This window comes from Ochotona princeps, chromosome 20 (assembly GCF_030435755.1).
Source record: "Ochotona princeps isolate mOchPri1 chromosome 20, mOchPri1.hap1, whole genome shotgun sequence".
Taxonomy (NCBI): domain Eukaryota; kingdom Metazoa; phylum Chordata; class Mammalia; order Lagomorpha; family Ochotonidae; genus Ochotona; species Ochotona princeps.
Genome location: NC_080851.1, coordinates 40251034 through 40278858, shown reverse-complemented (window position 1 = coordinate 40278858; position 27825 = coordinate 40251034). Strand labels below are relative to the sequence as shown.

General features: G+C 46.5%; 1 protein-coding gene and 1 long non-coding RNA gene across 3 annotated transcripts in view; both read right to left on the bottom strand.

The window, feature by feature from the left end:
* Positions 1–27825, bottom strand: part of LOC131482770 (cTAGE family member 9-like) — a 565689-nt gene that overhangs the window by 142298 nt on the left and 395566 nt on the right. The gene's annotated exons all lie outside the window — the stretch shown is intronic.
* Positions 1–27825, bottom strand: part of LOC131482781 (uncharacterized) — a 62386-nt gene that overhangs the window by 5359 nt on the left and 29202 nt on the right. The window contains exons 1-2 of one of the 2 annotated variants that reach the window (XR_009247274.1): positions 11223–11339; positions 8754–8925 (exon numbers count right to left, since the gene is read on the bottom strand). This is a non-coding gene — a long non-coding RNA (uncharacterized LOC131482781). Of the gene's footprint in view, positions 1–8753; positions 8926–11222; positions 11340–27825 lie in introns of those variants that run through there. The other variant, XR_009247273.1, reaches the window with a different exon arrangement.

Here is a 27825-nt window from a genome sequence, read left to right as displayed (position 1 = left end):
ATACTGTCTTGTAAAGGCCAATCCTTATTTCAACTCACATTTATTTGACATAAATGATGTTCAAATAGTAACAGCTAACTTCAATGCCATTTGGGCATCTTACAAGTTTTAAAGTACTTAACTCTCAAATTAACACACTGAATAGATACCATTGCCCAAGCTTTAAGGATGAGAAAACTGAGTGCAAGGGCTGTTTCAGAAAGCTGTCCACCATCACACAGATACAGAGCCTCACACCAGGCAACAAGCCCAGTCTGACCCCAGAATCCAGATTCCTGACCCCCCTTTCCTCACCATAAAAGTTCAAGAACTCTCTCCGGAATACCACATCTGCATCCACAAATGCCTACTATACAACTCTAATTTAAAATTCCACGTACACCACAAACTTCATATGTTCCTCAGACACAACCCTCTTTCAATTTTTCTCATCTCAAGAAACAGTAATAACATGTAGGTATATCACCAATCCAGAATATCAAATCACGCTTACAACTTTCTAGACGCAATGCTCTCTTCATGATAAAGCAATGAATACAATTTCTATTTTTCATATTGAAATGAAATTCATAGTCACTAAAACTTCCTACACACACATAAATATGTTAATTTTAAACAAAAGGAGACTTAGCAAAAAAAACTTTAATAGCACACTTTAAAATGTAAATGTTTAGGCATAATCTCAACTATAAGACAAATAATAACTCCAAAATGAGTAAAACTGAAGGTTCAAATACAGTGTTGCATAAGCAATGTGCTAAGTTATGAAGATGATTTAATATTTAAAAAAAACTTTTCAAGCCCAATTCTAAGCCATTAAAAAGAATGAAATTCTACCAGTTGGAGCTGGATGGTCCCAACTAGAGACCATTGTGCTCAGTGAAACAAGTCAATCCCAAAAGGACAACCACCATATGTTCTCTCTCATATAAGGCAGCCTTCATGCAAACGTACGATCAATAACGCTTTCCATACAGATATTCTGTATCCTCTCTGTTTTGATGGTTTTTTTAAATTATTTTCATCACTCCCAAACAGTCTTTTTCTCTTGTCAAATTCATTGCTGGCTCATGGATCACATAGTGGCATCATTTTACCCAAGAGGCTTTTGTTTTCTTTTCTCATTTCTTCACCCATGTGCTGGTTATTCAGTGGCACATTTGTTGACTCCATGGTGCTGTACACTTTTTGTTTTAACTTCACATCTGTTGTTGACTTTGTTCCATGTCTTCTCATTCAAGGGAATGTATAGTGACAGCGGGAACAGAGCCTATCATATTCAGATGTGAAGATATAATGACTATGCATCTCTATGTCCAAATCAAAGATGGACTCCCAATCAAACTGGTGAACATCTCTAGACAATGGGATGATGAGCTGTCTGACATTGTCTGTACCGGCAATGTTGGGACACACTTAACTAACAGACTGATGGACTTATGACTGCTAATGATGTAATAATATGGGGAAAATCAATCAGTGGGTAGGAATTTGAGGAGGGGGAAGGGAAATCCCAGACCCTGTGGAATTGCACCATGAAACTCAAAATTTAAACAAAAATGTTCATTTCTTACTATGCCAAACAATTTTATCAATATTAAATGTGTACTTCCTAGGTTAAACTGACAGCCGTATTTCTAAAAATTACACTTTGTTAAAACACTGCAAAATTTATTTTATCTTTACATGTAAATATGCATAAAACTGAATTTGAATTTAAATTAAAATAGGAATCTCCTTGACCAACCTGAAAGTTCTTAGGATGAACACAATTCTTCACTGTTGGGACTGTCCTGAGGACTAACCATCTAGCATGCGGGCCATCACGCAATGAATGGCAACACCTTTCAATCTGAACAAAAATGCCCTCACAAAATCACAAAGAGAATGACACTGACCTGTGAATGATACCACTGCATTAAACCACCTACTCTCACAAGCCACTGTCAAGTATATCCAGTAAACTGTCCTCAAGATCCATAGCCAGGCTCTCATTTGATCTCATACACTTTCTGTACTGCAAATCTTTTTTTAGATTTATTTTTATTTCAAAGATTTAAAGAAAGAAGGAGAGACAGAGAGAGAAATGTTCCATGCACTGGTTCACTCCCCAAATGACCTCAATGGCAGGAGCTGAGTCAATCTGAATCCAGCAGCTAGGAGCCTCTTCTGGGTCTCCCATTCATGTGCAAGGTCCCAAGGCCTTGGACCATTCTGATCTGCTTTCCCAGGCCACAAGCAGGGAGTTGCAAGGGAGGTGGAGCAGCCAGGATGCACACTGGTTTCCAAATGGGATCCAGATGTGTGCGAACCAAGGACGTCAGCCACTAGGCTACCGTGGCCAGACCAATGTTCTTTATGTCTTGTTATCTCTTACCTGGCCTTACATTTCTGTCTTGGTGATTCCCATTTGCACATTCTATACCAAAAGGAAAATAAATTTTCTATTCTGCAGAGATTATTTTTCCATTCAATCAATACTTATAGCAAACACATAGTATACCAGGCCTGCTCTAAAACTAGATCACAGACTTCCCCCTCACTTAAGCATGAACAATTTAATTACCCACAGCAATTTTCAGTGCTTCATTTTCCATTTTATATACTGAGATTATGCACAACATATTCTTGGTTTTACAAGTTTATTCATTTTCATTGGAAAATCAGAAATACAGAGAGGAGGAGAGGCAGAGAGGAAGATCTTTTGTCTGTTAATTAACTTCCCAAGTGGCCGCAATGGCCAAAGCGGTGCCAATTCAAAACCAGGAGCCAGGAGCTTCTTCTGAGTCTCCCACATGGGTGCAGGGTCTCAAAGCTTTGGGCTGCCCTCGACTGCTTTCTCAGATCATAAACAGGGAGCTGGATGGGAAGCAGGGCTGCCTGGATCACAACTGGTGCCCATAAGGGATTCTGGCGTGCGCAAGCTGAGGATTTTAGTCACTAGGCTACCATGCCGGGCCCAAGATAATCTTTTAACAAAATGATATACAACATTTTTCAAAGTTTGCAAATCCAGCTTGCAGGATTTAATCTAAATTAATAAAATGATCTTTATATCTAATTGTAACCAGTACATGCAATTAACAACCTCATGATGGGCTGACTCATAGCCTAGCGGCTAAAATCCTCTTCTTGTACACGTTGGGATCCCATACACGCGCCGGTTCTAATTCCAGCAGCCCTGCTTCCCATCCAGCTCCCTGCTTCTGAACTGGGAAAGCAGTCGAGGATGGCCTAAAGCCTTGGGATTCTGTAATCACGTGAGAGACCCACAAGAAACTCCTGCCTGCTGGGTTTGGATCAGTGCAGCTCCAGCTGTTGCGGCTGCTTGGGAGGGAATCAGTGGATGGAAGAGCTTCCTGTCTCTCCTCCTCTCTGTATATCTGACTTTTCAATACAAATAAAATAAATCTTAAATAAAAAGAGCCTAATGTCTTTATCCATCTTCTTCCATCCATCTTCCAAGTGAACTCCAGCACTATCTGAAATTCCCTCTTACCTCTGGCAAGTTGCCACTCAAGCTCCTAGCTCCTCCTGATAAACCCCCTTAGCAACAACTCCCCTTCCCAAGTCTACCCACCTGTCAGTTGGCACCCAGTGCTTTTAGCTCCACTGAACCCAGAGAGCTTCTCAGAATCCAACCCCTCTGACAGGTTTAATTGTTTCTGTCACTGTAGACATTACCAGGAGATGTGCTTATTTCAAAAGTTAAACAGTGGGAGAAGCAGAGTTGGTTCACTCCCCATTACTTCATCTGGGTTTCACACAGGGTAGAAAGGGCCCAAGTCCTTAGGCTATCTCAGCCAGTAGCAAGGAGCTGGATCACAGTAGACTTATGGGAGTTGAATGGGCACCCATGTGGATTGACAGCATCACAGCCACCTCTGCACCTGCTAGGTCACAATGCCAGGCCCTTCCTGCCAATTGTAGTTTCATAAAATAAAACACTCACAATAAAAAAGGATACTTGGGAGTGCAAATTTTCGCAAAGCCTGACTTTTCCCTGACCTAGCTCACATGAGGCCCATACATCTTGCAACCCTGCCCGGTCTGGTCTGCCCCCATCCCAACTCATGCTCTCCAGTCAAGTGGTGGTCCAGCAGAGGAGCACTCCACATCCCCCCTAACAGCTTTGTACACCCCTGTTTCTCATGTGTCCTTGTTGAATGCTATGGCTCAGTCTGGCATGGACTGTCTCATGTTGACATTTCCAGTTGGTGCTATAGCCTGGCCCAGCCTGGCCCACCCCCAATTCCAACTCCTGTTGGTGCAGTTTGCAGCCTAGCCCAGCCCACATACTGATATGTGTTGCAACTGAACCCGGTCCCACCCACACTCTATTCCAGTGCTCTGATTCACAGGTGGGTGATGTGAACTGGTTCAGCCTTGTCTGCCCCCAACCTATGCCTAATGCATGCCAGTGGGTACCTTTTACTGCCTCGTCTGGGCTGCTCCCTATCATGGTTCTTGTCCTCAGCTGCAGGAACTCGGTTCTCACAAGGGAGTTTTCTAGGTTCCTCCATCAGAACCTCTCCCAGTGCCAGATCTCACACGCACTGGTGGGTCCATGGGCCAGCCCTACTTAGTCCACCTCTTATCCTAGCAGGATCAGTGGCCTTTCTTAATTGCTCTTCAAACTGTTCTAGTTCTTCCTGTCGGATATTTCAGCCCAGTCAAGACTCATTCTCACTCAGACATAGCTCACACGTGGCTCAGGAGTGGCAGAGACCTAACATAGCTCGTCCTACTTCTACCTTGTCCTGCAGAGTACCAGCTGGTACTAGAGTCTAGCCCAGCTCAGTGCAGCCTGCCCCAATCCACACTTGTGCCAAGGGACACTGCAGCCATATCCAAACCAGAACACAGCCCCGACTCTGGACCCAGCACATATCAATGTGAACCCCAATACAGCCTGGGTGTCCTCTTAGCTCCCTAAACATGCCTGTGGTTGCTCTAATCCAGCTTGGCATAGCCCCTCACCTGTCTTGGCTTTTGCCTTAGATTCTGTATCGTGACATCCCTGGATCATGCAAACCAGTCGATGTAAGTAAGAGCCTAGCTTGGCAGCTTGGCATGGCCTGTGCTCCAGCCTGATTTCTGTTCTTGCTGGTGAGCCAAGGCCTGCTCAGCCCTGCCCAGTCCACCATTTCCATAACCAATCCACACATCAGCCACAGTGGGAGCTACTTAGCCCAGCTTGCCCGACCCCAGGCCTGGACCATGTGATCAGCGGTGAGAGTTATGACCCACTAGGAGGGTTTCCAGGTTCTCCCACTCAACCCACTTCAGAATTCATAGAGCCTTCTAAATCAGATTAAAACGATTATTCACAATTTCTTCTAGAACTCATCTCAAAGAAAAGACAGTATCTTTTAAAGTTTTAAACACTACACGAATGGCCTTCCATAACCAGTCAGTTGTTCTTCAAGAGTCAAGGAAACCAAAACTCTTGGGGAAAAATGGCTTATGGGCATTGATACCTGAGATTTTAGGAGTCTTCTCCCCTTTGACAATGATTCATCCTGAGGCCAGCATCTGGGGAACTCTGGGTATCAGTCAGAAGAACGTCAGGTTCCACTATTTGCTTAAGATCCAAAATAGGCATATGTACACCCTAAAAGAACACAGCAAAGAAAGAGTTTCCTGAGAAAAATCAGGTTTCACAGTGAAGAACAACACATTCCCAATAAACCTCCTAAAACTTCATGAAACCAGATGACAATTCCACTACAATTTCATCTGCAGACAAAAGGAAATCCTTATCAAAATTTCAGAATTTTTATTATTCAGTAGAAATTCAAACATCATTCTAAAATTCACGTGGAAGCATAAAGGGCTGGGAAACTTGGGGAAAAAAACAACAGGACTCCCATTACCATATACCAAAGTTAGTTTAAAGCTACAGTACTCAAAGTACTGTGTTACTGAGATTTGCACACACATTACAGTAGGACCACAACACAGACTACGTATTCCAAGACCACCAAAGGATGTTTGAAATAGAAGAAAGGTAAGTATTTTTATACAAAACTTTGGTTTATACATTAGGTACAGTATTTGATTAAAATTATTAAATAGAATATTCACAATAACATACTACAATAAAACTTAGGTAAATGTAGTCATGAATCTAAAAAAAAAATCTTATTGTAATTTCACTTTTCCTGTGAGAGAAAACACATTCTGACTTCTCTCGAGCATATCCAAATTACCAACATCATTACTGTATTTTGGGATCATTTTTGTAAAATAAGAGAATATCTAGGGGGCCTGATGCTATTGCTCAGTGGCTAAATCCTCACTTTGCACGTGTCAGGAGCCTATATGGGGACCAGTTTGTGTCCCAGCTGCTTCACTTCCCACCCAGCTCCGTGTTAGAGGCCTTAGAAAGCCTTTGGGACGTGCACCCATGTGGGAAACCTGGAAGAGGCTCTGGAACCCAGGGTTTGGATCAGTTAAGCTGCAGAAATTGCAGCCACTTAGGAAGTGAACCTGGTAACAAAAGATATTTCTCTGTGTCTCTAATTACTCTACCTTTCCCAAAAAAATAAAAATCAAAAAAAAAAAAGAAGAAGAAGAAAAGCATACCTGGTTACCAGCATTGGAATGCCATGAGAGCCAGTTCGATAATTAAGATGGATATTGAACAGGGCAAGGGATAAATCCCATTCCAGACAGGACAGTGACCCACACAAGCAAGATTTCATCACAATAATCAGAACACCACCCAACTAAAAACTTACAAACCAATTAATACTGGAATTTTCCATGCAATATTTTAATGCAACTGACTGGAGGTATTCAAAACCACAGAAAAATCTATGAAACCATAGACTGACTCAGGATTTGGGGTAGGGGAAGACCATATCTATCCAATACAACAAAACACTTTAGAAATAACACTGTGCATTTATGGTCAACTGATTCTCAATACACGTAGCCTAGTTAAATCAACAGAAAAACAATACTGTTTTAAACAGTGCTCATCACAACTGAGTATTCATATGGCCTCCATCCCAAAAAACTAACCTGCGTATTTACCTCTTATGTTATACAAACACAAAAATAAACGGTGCAAGCAGTACCATGAACCTCGATGTAAAAGCCAATAGTTACAACTCCACTTGTGACACCCACACCCCACACAGCAGTGTCTGAGGTCAAGTCCTAGTGCCATTCCTAACTTAGCTTCCTGCCTGGCAGACAACAGAGGACTATGTAACTACTTGAATCCCTGTCACCCACAAAGGAAATCTGGATTGAGTTCCTGGCTTTACCCAGGCTGGGAGTGAACCACCACATGGAAGCTTTCTCTCCTCTCTTCCAAATAAAATGAAAATAAGGGAATAAGTGAACTCAAAAGGAAATGCTTTGGAACTAAAGTTAAAACCACAGAACTTCTATACAGAGAAAAATAAATGACTATAGTCAACAATAAGGAAAATACTTCCTAAATGATTCGAAAACTAAAATCCATCAGAGGAAAACAGGAATCTGCAAAGCATTCTTCAAGCCGATAATATCAGAAAATGAAAACATAAATTATAGACAAGCATAAAGTTTCTGCAAATCAATATCTAATTAAGGACTTGCACTTAGTATAACAAACTCTTACAAGTATACAAAGCCAACCCAATAAACACTTCACTGAGGAAGATACACATACGGCTAAAATGAACATAAAACAATGCAAATCATCCTCCATAGCCTTTAGGAAAATGCAAATGAAAACTACAAGGAAATGCGAGTACATACCTAATAAAATGGCCATAACCAAAACAAGAGACAACACGTGTTTGCCAGGACATGGAAAAACTGGAAGCCTCTACGTTAACGGGGGGAATGTAAAACAGTTCAGCCACTTTGAAAAACATTCTGACAGTTTTTAAAACCTAAATATAAATGTGACACAACATCTAGCAATTCCACTCTATTGAGAGAAGTGAACACATAGTCCACACGAAGCGTTATACCTAAACAGGCATATTATTATTCCTAACAGCCAAAAACTGGAACAATCCACTGTTCATCAACTAGTAAACAAGTAACAAGGAACATACATACAAGGGAACATTATTTACCAATAAAAACAAATGAAGTGGGGCCCAGCACAGTAGTCTAGCGGTTAAATCCTCAACTGGCATGCTCCAGAATCCCATATGGGCACCATTCAGACCCTAGCTGCTCCAGCTTCCCATCCAGCTCCCTGCTTGTAGCCCAGGAAAGCAGTCAAGGATGGCCCAAAGCCTTGGGACCCTACACTCATGTGGGAGTCCCAGAAGAAGCTCCTGGCTTCTGGCTTTGGACTGCCTCGGCTCTGGACACTGCGGCCACTTGGGGAGTGAACCAGCAGATGGAAGAGCTTTCTCTTTCTCTCTAAACTTGCCTTCCCAACAAAACATAATTTTAACACATTATCTCCCAATAAGCTTTATTTTTATTGGAAAAGCAGATTCACAGAAAGATCTTTCATCCGCAGGTTCACTCCTCAAAGGCCACAACAGCCGCAGCTGAGCTGCCAGAAAGCAGGAGTTCCTTCCTGGTCTCCCATGTGGGTGCAGGATACCAAAGTTTTGGGCTCTTCTTGACTGCGTTCCCAGGCCACAAACAGGGAGCTGGATGGGAAGTAAAGCATCCAGGATACAAACCGGTGCCCATATGGGATCCTGGAACATGCACGGTGGGGCTTTCGGCCACTAGGCTACCACGCCAGGACCAATTTATCCACTTCTAAGAACAATGCAGCAACTCACCATAAGACTGACACCAGACTGGAACAGCTCATATGGGTAGAGAATTCCTTCACAGTGAGACTTTGAAGAGAGACCCAGTTTCTTTTCCTGGCAGATATCCCAAGCAGCTATCGACTTTAGACCACTTCTTTTCTTTGGTGACCATTTCAAAATCTCCTTTGCTGGCAACAATCTAAATTTAAAAAAAAGTAAAAATTATTATTTAAGTAGAGGCAAGCATTATCTGATAAATACATAAATTACTCTGAGCTGGGATTTTAGAGTTCCACAAATAAATGACAACAGTGACATCTGTAATATCTACAGGCAAACATAAAATCAGGTAATGATTACTGAAGTTTCTTTGTTGTTTTTCTTGTCAAGATCTATTTATTGGACCCAGCACAATGGCCTAATGGCTAAAATCGTCGGCTTGAACAAGCCGGGATTCCGTATGGGTGCATGTTCATATCCTGACAGTCCCGTTTCCCATCCTACTCCCTGATTGTGGCCTAGGAAAGCAGCTGAGGATGGCCCAAAGCCTTGGGATCTTGCACCCATGTGGGAGACCTGGAAGAGGCTCGAGGCTCTGGACTTCGGATCATGTGGCACCAGGCTTTGCGGTCACTTGGGGAGTGAATCACCAGAAAGAAGATCTACCTCTCTGTCTCTCCTTCTCTGTGCATACCTGACTTTGTAATAAAAAATAAATAATCTTTTAAAAAAAGTTTTATTTACATTTGGGCCCAGAGCAATAGCCTAGTGGCTAAAGTGCTTGAATTGCATAAGCCAGGATTCTATATGAGCACTGGCTCATGTCCTGGCTGTTCCACATCCCATCCAGCTCCCCGCCTGTGGCCTGGGAAAGCAGTCAAAGATGGTCCAAAGCCTTGGGTTCCTCCACCCGTGTGGGAGACCTGTAAGAGGCTCCTGGCTTCAGATTGGCTCAGCTCTGGTCATTTTAACTACTTGGGGAGTGAACCAGCAGACAGAAGATCTTTCCCTCTGTCTCTCCTTCCCTCTGTCTCTCTGACTTGACAAAAGAATAAATTAATTAAAAACCTTTATTTATTTTTTTTTTTTTTTGGAAAGGCAGATCAGATTTACAGAGAAAGAGAGGCAAAAACGATCTTCATCCACTGCTTCATTAACCAAGTGGCCATAATGGTCACAATGAGGCGAGCCAGAAGTTTCTTCTGAGTCTACCACAGGAGCATAAGTTTCCAAAGTTTTGAACCACCCTCTTCCTCTTTCTCAGACCACAAGTGGGAGCTGTATGGGAAGTAGAGCCACCATGACACACTCAACCACAAGGGATCCTGGCACTTCCAGGTGAGCATTTAGTCATTGAGCCATCATGCCAGTCCCTCTCAAGGTTTTTTGGTGTTGTTGTTCTTATTTTTGTTGTTTGTTTGTTAAGGTTTATTTATTTTTATTGCAAAGTCAGATTTACAGAGAGAAGAAGAGACAGAGAAGATCTTCCATTGATTGATTCACTTCCCAACAGGCTTCCACGGCTGGAACTGAGCCAATATTCCAAAGCTAGGAGCCAGAAGACTCCTCCCAGTCTCCAATGGGGGTGCAATGTCCCAAAACTTTGGGCTGTCCTTGACTGCTTTCCCAGGCCACAAGCAGGGGAATGGAAGACAGAGCTAACAGGATTAGAACCGGCACCCATATGGGATCATGGCACATTCAAGGCAAAGACTTTAGCCACTAGGTCCATGCTGGACCCCCTCTCAAAAGTTTTAAACTCTAAATTTTAATTCATATTATAGTGCCTACAATGAAACTAGACATTTAACAAATTTACTCAATTTGTACCCCTTGCCTGGTTTGAAGACCAGACTAATTTCTGTATCTAACTAAAATCTTCATAATATATAACATAAAAGGCAGCAGATGAGGCTCAGCTGCTGGGTTCCACTCACATGGAAACCCAGACTGAGTTCCTGACTCGTGGATGTGGCTGGGCCCTGCACCAGCAACTACAGACGTGTACACAGCGATCAGTGGAAGGGAGGTCTCCCTGTTTCTGATTCTCTGCGGCTCAAATAAGTCACAATGCAATAAGAATTAGCATACACTTGCAGCAGCAATAATAGAAACAAAGAAACAAATAAGCGTTCACATCATTTCACTGAACTAAAATGGTCCATAATTTAATTTTTAAAATTTATACTCTTCCATCCACAGGAGCTTCATCCAGGTCTCCCATATAGGCGACAAGGGCTCAACAATCTGGACCATCTTCAGCTGATTTTCCCAGTCCATCAGCAGGGGTTGGATGGAGTAGCACAGCCAGGACCTGAGCAACAGGCTGCTGGCTGTGCAGGCAGCAGCTCGACTCATCACAAAAGCAACTCAGTCTCACATCATTTCAACTTCTAAACATCACCAAACTAAAGACAAGAGCTCTCCACAAAAGCAAGATTCTTTTTACTAAAAATATGCATGTATGTGTATATTTTAAAACTAAAAGCAACACACAGGGAAGAGACAGACACATTTCTTCCATCCACTCGTCCACTCCCCACATGGCCACAATGGCCAGGCTAAAGCCAGAAGCTGGAACTCCGTCTGGGTCTCCACATGGATGCAGGGATCTTTTCCCCTCTGGTCATTATCAGGGAGCTGGATGAAGGCAGAGCAGTCAGGACTCACACTGGCAACACAGGCAGCAATTTCATCCAAACACCACACAGGCCTCAAGAAGCAAGTTTCTAATTCATTTCCCACTGACCTTCTTTCTCATTAGACTAGAAGAAACCATCCATCACAAACATAATAAACCAAGGAAAACAAAGACCTGCAACAAAGGAAGAAGCAAAAGGAAAGCCCCAGAGGTTCTAGCCTCATAGCTAACCTTCAAAACAGCTAATCTGGAGTGGAGGAAGCCACCATGGGGGGAGGGTGGGGGGGAGAATCCCAGATTCTATGTAATTACAACACAATTTAATTAATGAATAAATTTAATAAAAAAAAAAGAGTAACAAAAAAAAAAAAAAAAAAAAAACAAAGACCTGCAACAAAAGAAGAAGCAAAAGGAAAGCCCCAGAGGTTCTAGCCTCATAGCTAACCTTCAAAACAGCTAGTCTGGAGTGAGCAGTAAAGATAACTCCAGCAAACAGCAACATGGCCATGTGGGATGTCGGCATTACAAATGTTAGATTAGCGCACTGCACCACAACACTAGCCCTCGCATACACTTTAACCAGAATATTAGCAGAAACTCTGACTTTTTGCTACTTATATCTAGAAAACCACTCATCCAGAGAACAAGAGAGAAAATTGAAATTTTCAGTGAAAACCTATCACTGGAATAATTGACTTAATCAAAAACTCAACTAAAATGTGATAAAATGGGGGCCAGCATTATGGCACAGTAGGCTAAGCTTCCACCTGTGGCGCTGGCATCCCATACAGGTGCCAGCTGGTGTCTTGGCTGCTCCACTGCCCATCCAGCTCCCACCTGGTGGCTGTGAAGGCAGTAAAGGAAGGATCAAGTCCTTGGTCCCCTGAGTTCACACTGGAGACCAAGAAGGACTGGCTCAGCCTCAGCTATTATGGTCATTTGGCAAATCTGATGACCGATAGAGGATCTCTGTCTCTCCTTCTCTCTGTATTACTCGAAAAGAAAAAATAAGTGAATCTTAAAAAGAAAGAGAGAGAGAGATCCATGGCCTGGTACAATGGCTCAATGGCTAAGTCCTCACCTTGCAAGCACCAGGACCCCATAGGGCTGACGGTTTCAGGCTCCGGCTGCTACTCTTGGTATCCAATTCCCTGCTTCTCTCTTTCACTCCCTTCCTCTCGTGTTACAAGAGACTGGTAAGTTGTCCTAAAAGGAATCCAAAATGACAAGCATTAGCGTACTCAAAAGCAGAGAAACAAACTCATGAAAGCACAAGAATGGGGACAGGGCCTCCTCAGGTGCTGAGGCCTTTGCAGTGTTTGGACAGTGTGTCCCAAAGGCACATGGGGGACATGGCAGCCAGCTCATCTGGGCCAGCTGGGGACATCAAGTGCCACATCAGGAAATGGAAAGCAGAACAGAACATTCACCTGGTCAAGTTTTGCAGTAAGTGCCTCGGTCTGGGGATGCACTAAGGTGGACTTGGTCAGCCACCGGATCTGGAAAAGATCTTCCCAACCCTGATGCAATAAATTAACAACGTGTCAGAACTGCCCAAACCACTCAGGCAACACCATGGGATGGCAGATGGCCAAGCTGCAACTTCACCTCCAGGAACCAGCACTGAGTGCTCAATCACAGCCCGCCCTCATTAATTTTGCATGAAGGCAAGTGCCCACCTACCCTCCTGCACCTGAGTTGATGACCAAGCTAACCTTGCTGTTGGGGACTTCAAGAAGAAGGCCAAGTCGCCACCTGCCTTTAAAAGTACCAATGCAGGCCGAAGGCGAGGCCTGCCCTCACAGACACCGCCAATGACCAAGATATCACCTGCCCTCAAGCTGGAAGCCGCACAGATAATCAAGCCACAGGAGGCTTTCCTGGACGCTGCACTGAAGGCCCAGACGAGGCTGGCCCTACTGGACCACACATCAAAGGACAAGCCACCACCTTCCCAGCTGGACCCTGTGCTGATGGCCAAGCCGGGGCCTCCCCAGCTGGATCTGCACTAAAGACAAGCCGCCTCCCCAGATGAACCCCACAGCCAAGGACAAGCCACCAACTCCCCAGCTGGACCCTGCATCAAAGGAAAAGCTGCTACCTCCCCAGCTGGACCCTGCTCCCAAGGAAATGCAGCCACCTACCCAGTTGGACCCCGCACCCAAGGACAAGGCGCCGCTTCCCCAGCTAGACCCCGCACCCAAAAACAAGTCACTGTCTCCCCAGCTGGACTTCTCACCCAAGGACAAGCTGCCATCTCCCCACCTAAACCTGCACCCAAGGACAAGTTGCCACCACTCCAGCTGGACCCTCACCCAATGAAAGGTACTACCTCCACAGCTGGACCCCACACAAAAAGACAAGCCGCTGCCTCCTCAGCTGGACCCTGCACCCAAGGACAAGAGACCGCCTCCCCAGCTAGTCTCCGCACCTAAGGAAAAGCGGCCGCCTCCCCATATGGACCAGCACACAAGGAAAAGCCGCCGCATCCCCAGCTGGACCACAACCAAGGACAGGCAGCTGTTTCCCCAGCTGGACCCGCACCCAAGGACAGGCTGCCTCCTGCCGAGCTGGAACCAGCAACCAAGGACAAGTTGCAGCCTCCCGAGCTAAACCCGCTCCCAAGGACAAGCTGCCGCATCCCCAGCTGGACCACCACCCAAAGACAAGGCACTGACTGCCCAGTAGGACCCCACACCCAAGAACAAGCTGCCAACTCCCCAGCTAGACCCGCACCCAAGGACAAGCTGCCGCCTCCATCCAAGCTGGACCCTGCATCCAAGGACAATCTGCCACCTCCCCAGCTGGAGCCACACCCAAGGACAATCTGCCACCTCCACAGCTGGACCGTGTAATGATGGCCAAGCTGCTGCCTTCCCAGCTGGACCCCGCACCCAAGACAAGCTGACCTCTCCCCAACTGGACCCCGCACCCAAGGACATGTCGCCACCTCCTAGCTGGACCCCGCACCCAAAGACAAGCCGTCGCCTCCTAGCTGGACCCTGCAAACAAAGACAAGCCGCCTCCTCCACGGCTGGACCCTGTACCCAAGGACGAGCGGCCACCACCACTGCTGGACCCTCACCTAAAGAAAAGCTGCCACTTACCAAGCAGGACCACGCATCCAAGGGCAAGCTGCCGCCATCCCTGCTGGACCCCGCACATTAAGACAAGCCACAGCCTCCCCAGCTGGACCCCGAACCCAAAAACAAGCTGACGCTTCCCCAGCTGGACTTGCACACAAGGACAAGTCACTATCTCCCAGCTGGACTCCGAACCTAAGGACAAGCTGCCGCCTCCCATTTAGACCCGGCACCCAAGGACAAGCTCTACCTCCCAGCTGGAACTGCACCCAAGGACAAGCCACCTCCTTCCCAGCTGGAACCCGCACCTATGGACAAGCCATGGTCTCCCCAGATGGAACCGCACCCAAGGACAAGCGGCCGCCTCCCCAGCTGGACACAGCAAACAAAGACAAGCCACTGTCTCCCCATCTGGAACCAACACCCAAGGACAAGCCACCACCTGCCCAGCTGAACCTCGAATCCAGGAACAAGCTGCAGCCTCCCAGCTAGACCCTGCATCCAAGGACAAGCTCCTACCTCCACAGCTGGACCCCGCACCCAAGCACAAGAGGCCACCTCCCAGCTGGGCCCCGCATCCAAGGAAAAGCCACTGATTCCACAGCTCCATCCTGCAACCAAGGACAAGCTGCCACCTCCCCAGCTGGCCCGCACCCAATGACAAGCCACTGCCTCCCCAGTTGGTCCCCCACCCAAGGACAAGCCACTGCCTCGCCAGCTGGATCCGCACCCAAGAAAGAGCTGCCACCTCCCCAGCTAGACTCGCACCAAAGGAAGCTGCCGCCTCCACCAAAGCTGGACAAGCTGCTGGCTCCCAGCTGGACCCGCACCCAAGGACAAGTTGCTAACTCCCCAGCTGGACTCTGTGCTGATAGCCAAGCTGCCGCCTCCCAAGCTGGAGCCAGCACCCAAGGACAAGCTGACCTCTCCCCAACTGGGCCACACAATCAAAGACAAGCCGCCACCTACCCAGCTGGACCCCGCACCAATGGACAAATTGCCGCCTGCCCAGCTGGACCCCGCACCCAAGAAAAAGCTGCCACCTCCCCAGCTGGACCCGTACCAAAGGACAGGCTTCCACCTTCCAATTGGACGAACACACAAGGACAAGCTGCCGACTCTCCAGCTGGATCCCACACCCAAGGACAGGCGCCGCTTACACAGCTGGACCCTGCACCCAAACACAAGCCGCCTCCTCCCCAGCTGTAACCCGCATGGAAAGACAAGGTGCTGCCTCCCCAGCTGGACCCTACACTCAAGGACAAGCCACTCTCTCCCCTGCTGTAAACCGCATTCAAGGACAAGCTGCCGCCTCCCCAGTAGCACTGCTCACCCAAGGACAAGCTGTCGCCTCCCCAGCTGTACGCTGCACCCAAGGACAAGCCACTTTCTCCCCAACTGGACCCCTCAAAGACAAGCAGCCGCCTACCCAATGGACCTGCACCCAAGGACAAGCTCCCTCCTCCCCAGCTGGACCCCATACCCAATCACAAGAGGCCACCTCCCAGCTGGGCCCCGCATCCAAGGAAAAGCCACTGATTCCACAGCTCCATCCTGCAACCAAGGACAAGCTGCCACCTCCACAGCTGGACCCCGCACCCAAACACAAGCCGCTGCCTCCCCTGCTGGACCCCACAACCAAGGACAAGCTGCCACTTCCACAGCTGGACTCGAACCCAAGGAAAAGCTGCCTCCTCACCAGTTGGACCCTATCCACAAAGACAAGCTGCCTGGACTCTCACCTAAGGAACAGCTGCCACCTCCCCAGATGGACCCCGCACCCAAACACAAGCCACAGCCGCCTCCCCAGCTGGACTAGCTTCCAAGGACAAGCCAATGAATTCCCAGCTGGATCCCGCACCCAAGGACAAGCTGCTGCCTCCCCAATTATAGCCACACCCAAAGACAAGCTGCCACCTAGCCAGCTACACCTGCACCCAAGGACAAGCTACTGCCTCCCCAGCTGACTGGAACCCAAGGAACAGCTGCCACCTCCCCATCTGGAACCCGCATCCAAGAACAAGCTGCCGCCTCCCCAGATGAATCCCACATTCAGGGACAAGTTGCCGCCTCTCCAGCTGGACCCCACACCCAAACACAAGCCACCGCCTCCCTAGCTGGATCCCGCACACAAAGACAAGCCACCGCCTCCCCAGCTGGACCCTGCACCCAAGGACAAGTCGCCACCTGCCAAGCTGGACTGGCACACAAGGACAAGCCACTCCCTCCCAAGCTGGACCTGCACCCCAGGACAAGCCGCCACATCCCTAGCTACCAGCACCCAAGGACAAGCCACCTACTCCCCAGCTGGACCCCACCCAAAGGACAAGCCGCCACCAGCCCAGCTGGATCCCGCATCCAAGGATAAGCCGCCAACTCCCCAGAAGGACCCGCAAACAAGCAGCCAACTTCTTCCCAGCTGGACACAGCACCCAAGAACAAGCTGCCACCTCCCATCTAGAACAGCACCCAATGACAAGCTGTCACCTCCCAAGCTGGACCCCACACCCAAGGGGAAGCCACTGTCTCCCAAGCTGGACCTGCATCCAAGGACTAGCCACAGCCTCCCCAGTTGGACCCCGCACCCAAGGACAAGCCACATGGTCCCCAGCTGGACCCCGCACCCAAGGACAAGCCACCTCCTCCCCAGCTGGACCCCGCACCCAAGGACAAGCTGCCGCCTTACCAGCTGGACCCTGCACCCAAGGACAAGCCACAGCCTCGAAAGCTGACCCGCACCCAAGGACAGGCCGCCCCCTTCACAGCTAGACCCACACCCAAGGAAAAGCCGCTGTTTCCACAGCTGGACACTGCACACAAAGACAAGCTGACGCCTCCCCATCTGGAACCCGCATCCAAGGAAAAGCCACAGCCTGGAAAGCAGGACCCACACCCAAGGACAAGCTGCCGCCTCCCATCTAGACCAGCACTCAAAGACAAGTCTCCGCCTCCCTAGCTGGATCCCGCACACAAAGGCAAGCCGTCACCTCCCCAGCTGACCCTGCTCCCAAGGAAAAGCCGTCACCTCCACAGTTGGACTGGCACACAAGGACAAGCCACTCCCTCCCGAGCTGGTCCCGAACCCAACAACAAGCCGCCACCTCCCCAGGTGACCCTGCACCTAAGGACAAGACACCTCCTCCCCAGCTGGATCCCGCACCCAAAGGACAAGCCACTTCCTCGCCAGCTGGACCCCACACCCAAGGATAAGCCACCAACTCCCCAGAAGGACCCGCAAACAACCACAAGCTAACTTCTTCCCAGCTGGACACAGCACCCAAGAACAAGCTGCCACCTCCCATCTAGACCAGCACCCAATGAAAAAACTGCCCCCTCCAAAGCTGGACACCGCATCCAAGGGGAAGCCACTGTCTCCCTAGCTGGACCCGCATCTAAGGACAAGCCGCCGCCTAACCAGCTGGACCCCGCACCCAAGGACAAGCCACCTCCTCCCCAGCTGTGTGTGTTTCTTTAGACATTCCAACAGCTATGCATCCAGCTGCCTCTGAAGACCCCATCTTTCTCAGAGGGTACCTAGGCAGCATAGAGTTACCTTCAGGGTCTCTGAAGGCCCTAGGCAACAAAACTGAGGAGAGGAGCTCAGACTCACCCAGTGCTCCCACGTGACCCCCTGCCCTCTCTAAGTACTGGTACTCCTGTAATAACCTCAACATGGGTGAAGTTGCACTGTTACCCTGACTGCATCCCACTCACAGTCCCAGGCCCACCCTATCAGGGTCCATCCTGGGTTCTGGCCCACTGAAGGCTCAGGCTGGTTTCAAGGGCTTTCAAGGGCTGGGAGGCCCCTGCCTCTCTGGCTTACCCCTCATTCCCAACACACAAAGAGCTACAGGTCCTTCCTAACCCTGCCTGAGTCCTGTTTACAAGCTGTGCAGCTGCCCCAGGGCTTGGCACTTCTCTTTCCTGGGAGCATGGGGCCCTCCACATGCTCGGTAAGCAGAAAAACCCTTTTCCTGTCAAGGACCATGTCTCAAAGGAGGCCCCTTCTCATTACAGCTGAAGCCTCTCCCAACTGTGACTTCTCCCTTTGCTTTAGGCCTCTCTATATCCTGCTATTTCCTGTAATAACAAGGAAGTGTGATTCCAACAGTCCATATGTAGCAGCGCCCACCCTCCCCCCCACACACACACCTGGTTAAGATCCTGTTCTGGAGTTGGTTCCTTGGTGGTGGTGTCCTGGATGTTAGTGTCAGGAAGGGACCACAGTTTTGCACCCCAGCCCACTGGGGTCAGATCCCTCAGACTGGACTCTAAGCAGTACTAGAACCAGATCAGGGCTCTGCTACAACCACTGCCATTGTTGGCTGCATTGGGATCCTCTGCATGCTCTAGGAAGTGCGCTGTTCACAGATGTTTGTCTCAATGAATGTCACTGTTGAAAAAACAAAAAATAATAGCAAACATGAATAATACCATACGCATGGAGATGTAGAAAACTACAAGCAAAAAAGCAGAATAAGAAAGAAAAAAGGCATTTTCTCCATGCAGTTCTGTGAAGGGACTGTGTGTGGGTGTCTCAGTTTGGGCCGGCGGGGCATCGCTGACCCTCCCCCCCACGCCCATCAGTGCTTCCCAGAAACTCCTCTGAGTTGGCCTGGGGGGTCTGGGAAGTCCCCTGGGCAGGAGGCGGGACAAGAAAGCTACAGGATTTCTCACCAGGCCTGTGGAACAGATTCCCCTAAGGCTGCCAGATACAACCTGAGTCCACGCTGTGGTCACAGACAGTCCTGGCTGCTGGCTTCAGCATGCCATTCTGACTGTGGGCCGGGGCCAGGGTCTGGGTGTTAGCCCAGATCCATAGCCCCAGATTCTCACATAGCCTCCCTCACCCTCGGTTTTTGTAAATATTCTGACATCCTTTGTCTCCATACACATGTAATTAATGAATAAATTTAATTAAAAAAACATGTATTACATTAAAAAATGACTTATTTACCTTTATATGGCTGTGTGTGAACCTAGGAAACTGCAAGCTTGGCCTTAACAGTCTTCACTAACATTGCTTTTGTTGCTGTGATTTAATCCTTTCCTTTTTGTGAAAGGCATATTTAGGTATCTGTTTCAGAAAGTATTAAAACAATGGCAATCAATTTGTATTGTTTTGTTTTTAATATAAAATATAAACATACATGCCATGGGTACATCCAAATACATGTAGGATTATCCACACATATAGTTTTATATTCCATATTTTATTGTGACCCAGAGATGTAAAACAAGGACCTACTGACAGATGATTAGCTAACTAAACAAGTATGTATCGTCACAGTGGAATATTCTCCAGCAGTAAACAGAACAGAGGAGGATGAGGAGAAAAGGAGGAAGGGAAGAGGAGGAAGGAAAGAGAAAGAAGAAAATGAGGAAGAAAATACAATGAGAACAATTTCTGCATACTTCTTTGGAGATATTACCTGTGTGTGTGTGTGTGTGTGTGTGAGAGAGAGAGAGAGAGAGAGAGAGAGAGAGAGAGAGAGAGAGAGATTGTGGTGCCAGTGTGTGTGTGTGTGTGGCATTGTGGTGCCAGGCTGTGTTGGGATGGGCAGTCATTGTGTGTGTGTATGTGTGTATTTGAGGCACTGTGGTGCCACAGTGTGTGTGTGTGTGTGTGTGTGTGTGAGGTTTTGTGGTGCCAGTGTGTGGGGGGGACATCACTGTGGTGTTGGGGTGTGTGTGCTTGGGCAAAGGCAGGCAGAGTGATGCCAATGTGTGTGGAGGTGCAGTCACTGTGTGTGTGTGTGTGTGTGAGACGCAGTGTGGTACCAGGATGTGTATGTGGGGGGAGCAGACACTGTGGTGCCTTGGTGTGTGAGTCTGTAGCAGGAATTTTGGTGTCACAGTGTGTATGTTTGTGGCATTTGGTGCCTGGATGTAAAGGGGGAGGCACTGCATTGGCAGGGTGTGTGTGTCGGGGGCAATCATTGTGGTGCGAGGATGTGTATTTCTAAGTGTTTATGTGGCACTGTGCTGCCTGGGTGTGTGTGTGTGAAGCACTGTTATGCCAGTGTGTGTGTGTGTTTGTGTGTGTCTATGTTTGCATGTGCGTAGAATGTATTGTGGTGCCAGTGTGTGTGTGTTTCAGGCATCGTGGTGCCAGAGTGTTTGTGAGTGTGTCAGGCTTTGTGGTACACGTGGTATGTGTGTGTGCTTGTATGTGTGTAACAGGCATTGTGGGACCAGGGTGTGTGCATGCGTCTGTGTATGTGTGTGCAAGTGTGTGGCATTGTGGTGCCAGGGTGTGCGTGGGGAGGGCCGGCACTGCGATGCTAGGGTGTGTGTGTGTGTGTCTTTGTGTAGCAGGCATTTTTGAACCAGGGTATGTATGTGTGTTTAAGGCACTGTGGCGCCATTGTGTGTGTGTGTGTGTGTGTGTGTGTGTGTGTACAAGGCATTGTGATGCCAGTGCTAGGGGTAAGGCATTGTGGTGCCAGGATGTGTATGCCTATATTTGAGGTTTGAGTGTGCATGTGTGTATAGAACTCACTTTGGTGCCAGGTTTTGTGTGTGTGTGTGTGTGTGTGTGTAGCAAGCATTGTGATGCCAGGGTGAATGTGTGTGTGTGTGTGTGTCTGTATGTGTGCAACATGCATTGTGGTACCAGAGTGTGTGTGTGGTCTGCATTGTGGTGCCACTGTATGTATGTATGTGTGCTATTGTGTTGCCAGGATGTGTGTGGGGAGGACCGGCATTTTAATGCCAGGGTGTTTGTGTCTTTGTGTAGCAGGCATTGTCAAACCAGGGTATGTGTGTTCAAGGCATTGTGGCACCACTGTGTGTGTATATGTGTGTTCGAGGCATTGTGGTGCCAGAGTGTGTGTGTGTGTGTGTGTGAGAGAGAGAGAGACAGAGGTAGAGTGAGGGAGTTTGGGGCATTGTTGTGCCAGGGTGTGTGTGTGTGTGTGTGTGTGTTCAAGGCCTTGTGATGCCAGGGAGTATGCTCGCGTCAGTGTGGCTTACTGTGTGTGTTTGTGTGTGTGTGGTATTGTGGTGCCAGAATGTGTATGTGTGTGTGGCATTGTGGTTCAATGTGTGTGGGGAGGAGCAGGCATTGTAGTGCCAGGGTATTTGTGTGTCTGTGTGTAGTAGGCATTGTCGAACCAGTGTGTGTATGTGTGGTGGGGGCACTGTGGAGCCAAAGTGTGTGAGTGTGTGTTCAAGGCATTGTAGTGCCAGGCTGTGTGTGTGTGAGGCTTTGTAATGCCAGGGTGTATGTGTGTGTGTGACTGGCATTATGGGGCCAGTGTGTGTGTGTGTGTGTGTGTGTGTGGCATTGTGTTGCCATTGTATTTGGGGGCACAGGTATCTTGGTGTCAGGGTGTGTGGGTAGCAGGCATTAGGTTGTCAGGGTGTGTGTGTGTTTGCAGCAGCCTTGTGGTGCCAGGGTTTGTGTATGGCATTGTGTTGTCAGTGCATGTGTGTGGCATTGTGGTGCCAGGTTTTTCTTGTGTGTACATCTGTATGTGAATGTGGCAGACAGTTTGGTGCCTGTGTGTGTGTGTGTGTGTGTGGGAGTTTGCCAGGAATTGTGGTGCCAGGACTAAGCCACTGACTGTGATCCCCATATCCCATGCTGGCATGCCTGGGATGCAGTCCAGCTCTGCCTCTGAACCTGCTTTTTGCTATTGCACACAGTGGGAGGTAGCAGGTGATGGCTAGGGACTGTGGTCCCCGCCACCCACATAGGGCACCAGAATGGAGTTCCAGGCTCCTGGCTCTGGCCTGGTCCAGATCTGGCTTTTCATTTGAGGAATGAAAAGGCTGTATATGCTTCTCTTGGTCTGTCTTTCAAATAAATAAACAATTTTTAAAAAGGCAAGTTTCCAAAGAAAAACATATAGTACATCTTAGACTTTGAATGTTTGTGTGCCTTCTGAAATTGATGTTGAAACTTAATAGTTAATGTGATACAGCATGAGGATTTTTATCCACCTGGTGAGAGTAATACTCTGTCTAATAAAAGAAGGTTCATGTGGTTGACATCATGGCTCAACAGGCGAATCTTCCACCTTCAATTGCTTACACCCCATTTGGGCATTTATTGGTGTTCTGGCTGTTCACTTCTTCTACATCTCCTTGTTCAAGGCCTGAGAAAGCAACAGAGGAATGCGTAAGTCCTTGGGACCCTGAGCCCATGTGAGAAACCTGGAAGAAACTCCTAGCTCCTAGCTTCAGATCAGCCTATCTCCAGTTTTGAGCCATTGGGGAGTGAACCAGAGGTTTAAAGATCTGTCTCACTATATCTCTGAAAATCTAGCTTTCTAATAAAAACAAGTAAATTTTTACCAAAAGAGGGCACATTTATTGAACATTTGCACCTTTTGGACTTTGCCCTCTCCCCATCATGGGAGCATGGTGGATGGGCTCTCACCAGCTGAAACCTTCATCCTGGACTTCTAGCCTTATGAATTGAGGGCAAAACAACTTATTGTTTATGCACTCCCAGTACCAGGTATTGTGTTATAGAAGCTTAAATGACTGCAGCAGAATGTTACCTTTTGTTTTATGAAGGGAATGAAACGAGAATATTAACTTGTATTGCTTATACATAAATAAGCAATGGAGGAAACATAAAACAATGATAAAAATGTTTTTAGAAATGGGATCCGCTAATTAGGAAGATAGAAAAAGGTTAAAGCTACACTTGATAAAGCATGATTTATTAGATATTAAAAGTATGGCACAAATGTATTTACTAAAACAAAACAATTATTAAAACATATATACTATGAACAGTTTTGAAAGAATCCAGAGGTTCAAGTCTGGAAGAAGATAAAGATTCATGGTATTCATTTCTCTGATTTTTGTCTCTGTACTTCTTCATCATTTTCACTCTCATTGCGTACCCGCATGTATTTTCTCTGCTTCATACAATAAATTTACATTATCTGTGCAGTTTTCGACATTTGAAACAACCTGTCATGACACTTCCCCAAATTACTGGGAAATAGTTTATGCAACTGCATAAGCATTTCAGCCACTTCAGGAGTGCTGCGAGTCCCTGAACTCCCGGGGAAATTCTCTTTTCCTGTAACTTGCTTAAACATACCATTAGAAACAAACTCTCAGTATTTACAGTTAAAAGGAAAACTGCTCAAACTACAAAAGGCATTACTTAAGTCAACGACAATCTGTGTTTTTTTTAAGTCAGATGTGCTACGAATATCTAGTGAATGAACAAAATGATACACCATACACCACTCACATATTTTCTGTATCAAGAGATCCCCCTAAATATTTAGTTTTAACTAGCTGACTTCCCCAAAATGATTTTTATTGGTCATCTCATATTTTCTGTTTCAATACATTGGATTCTCTTCTAATGGATGCCCACACATAAACAAGTGTGAAACTATTTTATCAGAAATATTGATTCAACATTTAAAACAGTTGAGAATAAAGCAATTGTATAAGAAAAGTCATAAGGGAAACAGTGAAGCAGGGGGGTCTGTGTAAAGAACCACCATTAAAGCATGTCAGTCTCTTAACAATCTCATGAGAAGATACTGTATAATCAAGGGTAATTCATGTCTCTGAACCTCAGCTGAGGAGAAGAGAGAACTGCATGGCACAGGACTGCCATATTTGATGTCGTCAACAACTTTAATTCATGGCACACACATACCTTCTTCCTCCTCCTCAACTAAACATACTTACAAATAAGCATTTGACCAGAATAAAATTTAAAAAAAAATTCTGCAATATCATCCACAGAAGACAAAAGGAACTTTTGATCAAGTCCAATAAGTAAGGATCCAACCAGTCAACAGCTGTCAGCAAACACTGCCCTTGCCCCCAAAAGCCCTGTTAGTCTGTAGGCAGAAACGGTCTCCCATGGAGGATTCAAAGGAATCCTGATTAGGAAGGGATCTAAGCTCTCTCACTCCCACAATTTTCAGTAAAGAAATAAGCTCTGTCTCCAAAAGACTGCCCCAGAGTCCATGCAGCAGCACAAGCTCACTGCCAGGAAACACAGCCCACAGTGCACAGGTTGCTTCAGAGGAATTTTAGACTTTTTAGTTTCATGTTGCTTATTAATATAGAAGGAATGTATCCTTATAAAGAACACTTTGATGTTCAACACAATCTCTTGTTAAAAAAGAAAACGTTTCAAGGCCCGGCAGTGTGGCCTAGCGGCTAAAGTCCTCGCCTTGAATGCCCCAGGATCCCATATGGGCACCGGTTCTAATCCTGGCACTCCACTTCCCATCCAGCTCCCTGCTTGTGGCCTGGGAAAGCAGGAGAGGACGGCCCAATGCATTGGGACACTGCACCCGCGTGGGAGACCTGGAAGGTTCCTGGTTCCCGGCATTGGATCAGCACGCATCGGCCCGTTGCAGCTCACTTGGGGAGTGAATCATCGGATGAAAGATCTTCCTCTCTGTCTCTCCTCCTCTCTGTATATCTGGCTGTAATAAAAATGAATAAATCTTTAAAAAAAAAAAGAAAACTTTTAAGGAAGGGACAAAGAATCAGGAAGTTTAATATTTGGAAAATAGAGAACATAAACATCTCATGAAAATTCTAGGTATTAATAACTGAATTAGATTAAAATTTATTTCTAGGCAGTTATGACACCATTTCATAGAGATAAAATAATTTCCAAGCAGATTTTCTGACAGTCAATAGGAAAAAAACTAAATATTTCACATTCTAAATTTTGTCTTCATTTCTGAGTGCTGATTCTTGTTTTAATTTCTTAAACAGGATATACAAAGATGGCAGAGAGCAGAAATTTGGTGTAGCTACCCGTGTGGAGAGATAGAGACAGAATTTGGTAGAACAGAGAATAGGAGGAACATAATTGCGGGGAAATGTGTCCAAGGTTCATTGGAGTCAGCAGTACTGAAGTGGGTGCCATGCAGACAACAGAGGACCACGGAAACTCTCACCATGGCAATCTACAGCCTGAGGGGGGGGAAGGCAGATACCATCTGGGGCAAACAGGGACTCAGATAAAACCTGGTGAGTTGGGAATAGACGCAGGAAAGATGCTGGTGGAAGTCTTAGCCTCCCCATAAGAGAGATAGGGAGGCAAAGGAACACCTAGATCAGAACATTTGTGGCAGAAAAATGGCCCGAGGAGGAAACCACAGGCACAGACCCAGGCACCCTCTGCTGGAGGAGGGATTGCCATTGGGGAAGTGAAGCATGTGTGTCAGAGACACACGGCAAGATCTCAGCCCATCCCCACCCAAGGGCTCTCAGACCTGGGCCACCAGAGGGACACCAGAATCACATGAAATGGAGATGCAGGGTCCCTCAGGGTCAGAGGTTTTTCTCAGTGACCCGGCAATGTAAGGGCTAATTCTGAAGGTGCATGGGAGAATGACAGCACCGAACGACTGCCAGGCAGAGTACAAGGGAATTCAGCAGTGGAGGTTCAAATTCCAGGACAAAACAAATTCATATAACTCCCCACCGTCACTTGCCTGTTAGAGGTGAGGGAAGGCATGGTGTCCCTGGAGCGTGTTGAGTTTAGATACTGATTGCACATTGGACAGCAGTGGCTAGGCCATTCCTGCTCTAGGCAACTGCCCAGTGGGCAGAAGCCATGAAGGTGCTGGGCAGCAGGGGGCTTGCATACAGAACTGGAATGTGCAGGCCTTGAGATGCAATGCTGTGGTCAGAGAAATCCCCCAGCTGCATACCTACCTGAGGCTGGGAAATGCGAGGGCCAAAGACAGTGAAGATACCAGTCGTCCAAAAGGTGGCAGCAGCTGACAAACACCCTGATTGTCTGGCCATCCTAAGGGTCTCACAACCCCCAGATCTGCGAACAGACACAACTGTTCCAGAAACCCAAAAGGTACATCAGAGATTAAAATCTCAAAATGAAAAGAAAGCACACAGACATGGGAAGAGGCACCAGGAAAAAAAGAATTATTCAGATTAAGCAGCCAGCACTCTCCCTCAAAAATGATCAAAAAAGATCCTCAAGCTCAGAGCTGCAAGATGAAGACATCAGGGAACTAGCAGATAAGGAATAAAAAAAAAACCATCATGAATCTCTTCAGAGACAATGAAAAACACTGGGAAAAATTAAGTAATTCAAGAAGAGCATTATCACAGAAAATAAGTTGGTCCAAAATGAAATATTATGACTGAAAAACAATGCAGAAAGCCTGACCAACAGAACAATTGCTGCATAACAAAGAATATCAGACACAGAAGATAACCAAAATGAATACACACAATTAATAAAATATCTGGAAGAAAATATGAACAAACCCAAGAAATCTATACAAGAAAGGAACAATACCATCAAACAGTCAAATATCAGAATTATAAGCATTCCAGAAGACACATAAAAGGAAACAAAATTAAACATAGATAACCAACACACACACACACACACACACACACACAACACGGCTATATCACAGCCTCTCAATACTAACTCTGAACACTAATGGCCTGAACTCATCAGTCAAAAGACATAGATTAACAGAACGGATTAAAAAACAGGACCCAACCATCCACTGCCTACAAGAGACACACCTAATCAACAAAGATGCAAAGAAGCTGAAAGTGAGAGGATGGAAAAGAACATTTCACACCACTGGAAAGGAAACAGAGCAAATGCAGCTTTTCTTAATTTCAGACGCTATAGACTTCACCATGGAAGACACTGAAACAGATAAGAATGGACACTACATAATGATAAAGGGAGCCATCAACCAAAAGGAAATAACAATAATAAACGTTTTCATGCCAATCACAAGAGCACCTAGCTATATGAATCAATTGTTGACTGACTTAACCAGAGACATTGATGTTAATACAATAAACGAGGGAGACATTAACAGCAATAGATAGATCAAGGAAACAAAAACTAAGCAAAGAAGCAATAAAACTCACATGGCCACAGAATAATACATTCTTTTCAGCAGCACATGGTACCACCTCCAGGATTGACCACATGATAGAGCACAAATCAAAACTTACCAACTTCAAAACAATAGAAATCACACCATGTATCTCCTCACACTATCAGAGTGAAGCTGGAAATCAATAAATTCAAACACCCTAGGAAATTGGTAAACTCTTGGAGGAAGAACAACACGATTTAAATGAACAATGCATCAGAGAAGAAATTAAAGAAGAAATAAAAAATTGCTTGAAACCAATGAAGACTCACACACGACATATTAAAACATCTCGGATACCCCCAAGGCAGTATTAGAGGTAAATTCTTCAAAACAATAGAAGGGAAAGCAACTCTTCCAAACTCGTTCTTAGTAACAAACATCATCCTAATACCAAAGCCAGATAGAGATTCACCAGAAAAAGAAAACTACAGACTGATATTCCTGAAGAATACTGAAGCTAAGATCATCAACAAAATACTAGCTGACAG